General features: G+C 40.7%; 1 non-coding gene across 1 annotated transcript; it reads right to left on the bottom strand.

Annotated features, from left to right (window-relative positions):
* Positions 1-1478: 1478 nt before the first annotated feature.
* On the bottom strand, positions 1479-1585 carry LOC141682142 (small nucleolar RNA R71). Its single transcript, XR_012559543.1, has one exon. It is a non-coding gene; the product is annotated as a small nucleolar RNA R71 (small nucleolar RNA).
* Positions 1586-3471: the final 1886 nt, after the last annotated feature.

Here is a 3471-nt window from a genome sequence, read left to right as displayed (position 1 = left end):
AATCTTCAAATGACAACCTCACAGCTCAAGTGCATGCTCTCACTACGCTAGTGCAGAGTCAACATGTAGACATTCAAACATTGGTGGACTCTCAAAAGCACTTACAAATGCTGTCATAGCGCGAGGCCATGCCCGAGGAGCAGAGACACAGTGTTCCCGCGCGGATCAAGCACGCGGCCGCGCTGGGTCGGGATTTTAGAATCCTGATTCTTGTGGGCTTTTGATTGGAGGACTTCTACTATGCATGGGCTGCTATATATACATAAATAAAGGTCATTTTTCAAGAGGAGACATACCAGAGCTCAAGGAGAAGGCGTAAGAAGACCGTTTAGCACAATCAGATGAAGGTGAAGAAGATCTAGTTTATACTAGTGATTCTTTGTTCTAAGTTGTAACTTTGGATGCTAGTTTTCTTATTCGTGAACCTATACTCTTGTTTCATACTTGGTTTATTATTTATTCAGTATAAAGACTACGTTTATTATACCATGCTTTCATTGGAACCCACGTTGATGATGAGTCATATATTAGAATCCCATGTTTGTGTCATATATTATTCAACTCTCTTTAATCTCTTAGTTAATGTTCTCTAGTATAATTCTTAATAGTTAATCATAGTTATAATCAAAATCCAAATTGTTATTCATCTTAGCATTGAATAATAGCCATATCATTGTTGTATAAGAGCATAAATCACAAAGTTAACCTAAACCAGTCTATGTGGGAACGAACTAGAAATAATTCTATATTACTTGCGATCGCGTATACTTGCGTGAATTATTAGTGCGTGTTTAGCCCTAACAACTTTTTGGCGCCGCTACCGGGGACTCGGTGTTAACTTTTAGTTTATGTATTTGTCATCAGTGATCGTTAAAGTTCATTGACTCGTACATTATTACTTACCTACTCTTTTCCTTGTCATGTTTCGGGTACTCTAGCGAGTGTGTATGCATACGTGTTCGCGGGCTCGTAAGAGAAATCTGGATCAAGCCGAGGAGGAAGTTGTAGTGGAGCGAAGGGAAGTTTTTGAGGATGAAGAGAAAGTAGAAGAAGAAGAAGAGAAAGTCGAGGAACCAGCTTTAATAGAGATGGGAGATCAAGCAAAAATTCTTAAGGCTTTGATGGACTATTCTCAGCCTAAGATCAATGATATTTAGTCAAGCATCATCAGACCAGCCATCTCGGCTAATACTTTTGAGATCAAGTCGAGCACGATTCAGATAATACAGAACTCAATTTAGTTTGGGGGTTCTCCTACAGAAGACCCTAACATGCATATCAGGTATTTCATCGAGATCTGCGACACTTTCAAGTTCCACGATGTGACTGAAGATGCTATCAAGCTACGACTCTTCCCATTCTCTCTGAGGGATAAAGTGAAGTGTTAGTTACATTCTCTACCACCAGGGTCTATCACCAAATGGGAGGATCTTGCTCAAAATTTCCTCACTAAATTCTTTTCTATGGCGAAGACTGCTCCAATCAGGAATGCTCTTACTCAGTTTGCGCAGCAAACTGGAGAATCTCTGTGTGAGGCTTGGGATCGATACAAGGAGATGCTAAGGAAATGCCCACACCATGGCATGCCTGATTGGATGATTATAAACTATTTCTATAATGGTTTAGGTGCACAATCTAGACCTATACTCGATGCAGCGTCTGGTGGAGCCTTGTGGGCCAAAAACTATAATGAAGCTTATGAGTTGATTGAGCTAATGGAAGCTAATGAATACCAGGATCCTACGCAAATAATGTTACAAGGCAAAGTAGCAGGAATTCTTGAAGTGGATACAGCTACTGCTATAGCTGCTCAACTTCAAGCTTTAATGATGAAAGTGGACTCTTTGGCTAATTATGGAGTTAATCAAATCAGTAGTGTTTTTGAGCTTTGTGCGGTGGCACATGAAACTGAGCAGTGTGCTATTTTTAGCGAATCAACTCAATTTGTGAGCAACTTTCAGAGATCACAACAACAAGCTCCAACCACTTATCATCCCAATACCCGCAATCATCCTAACTTCAGCTGGATCAATAATCAGAATGCGGTGCAACAATCTTATCAGCCATACACATCAAAGCAGTATAAACCTCCTGGTTTTTAACAACCGCAATATGCCCCTAGGAAATAACTTCAACTTCATCAGTTACCGCAAGCTAATGAAAAATCTGAATTGGAGGAGTTGAGGCTTATGTGCAAGAGCCAAGCTGTTTCTATCAAGACCTTGGAGAATTAGATTGGGCAAATTGCTAATACATACTGAACCGTCAACCTGACACGCTTCTGAGCGATACTGAAGTGCCAGGCAAGAAGGAAGCTAAGGAGCATGTTAAGGCAATTACATTGAGGTCTGGTAAGGTTGCAATTCCTGAAAAAGCTAAGACTCCAGAATCTGAAGTTGAGGCTGAAGAAAAAGAAATGCAGAAAGAAGCAGAAGTGGAACCAAGGAAGACTACTGTTGAGCACACTCCTCCTGAGGGTAATACAGGGGAGAAACAGATATATCCTCCACCTCCCTTTCCTATAAGGCTCCAGAAGAAAAAGCTGGATAAGCAGTTTGTGAAGTTTCTGGAGGTGTTCGAGAAACTTCACATCAACATACCTTTCGCTGAAGCTCTTGAAAAAATGCCTAGCTACGCGAAGTTCATGAAAGGTATTCTCTCTAGGAAGGTGAATCTTGATGATTTATAGGCCGTTGCTCTCACAGAGGAATGCAGTGCTGTGCTGCAATAGAAATTGCCTCTGAAGCTTAAAGATCCTGGAAGCTTCACTATTCCTTGCACCATTGGAAAAGTGTCATTTGACAAGTGTTTATGTGACTTGGGAGCTAGCATGAATCTGATGCCTTTGTCAATCTTCAAGAAGTTGGACTTTCCTGATCTAAAGCCTACTTATATATATGACTTTATAGTTGGCCGGCCGTTCTATTACATATCCCGAGGTATTGTGGAGGATGTCTTGGTCAAGGTGGATAAACTCATCTTCCCTGCTTATTTTGTAATTCTTGATTTCGAGGAGGATAAGAAGATTCCCATAATCTTGGGAAGACCTTTCTTGCCTATTGGCTGAACCTTGATAGATGTGCAAAAAGGTGATCTCACCATGCGAGTTATGGATCAATATGTAAATTTTAATGTGTTCAATGCCATGAAATTCCCTATGGAAAATGAGGAGTATTTTAAGGTGGAGATGGTTGATTCTGTGGTTACTTATGAACTCGGTCGATTGTTAAGGTCCGATGCCTTAGAAAAGGCCTTGTTGGGGAATTCCGATAGTGAAGATGATGAAGGTGATGAGCACTTACAATAATTGAATGCTTCTTCCTGGAAGCGAAAGATGGATATGCCTTTTGAATCTCTTGGGTTGGAGGAGCTGAAAAGTTCTCCAAAGCACCTCAAGCCATCTATTAAGGAAGCTCCTACTCTTGAGCTTAAGCCTTTACGTGAACATTTGAGGTATGCATTTTTAGGTGA

Source organism: Apium graveolens, chromosome 8 (genome assembly GCF_009905375.1).
Source record: "Apium graveolens cultivar Ventura chromosome 8, ASM990537v1, whole genome shotgun sequence".
Classification (NCBI taxonomy): Eukaryota; Viridiplantae; Streptophyta; class Magnoliopsida; order Apiales; family Apiaceae; genus Apium; species Apium graveolens.
Note: the sequence above shows the minus strand (reverse complement) of the source record. Positions and strands in the feature narration are given on the sequence as shown.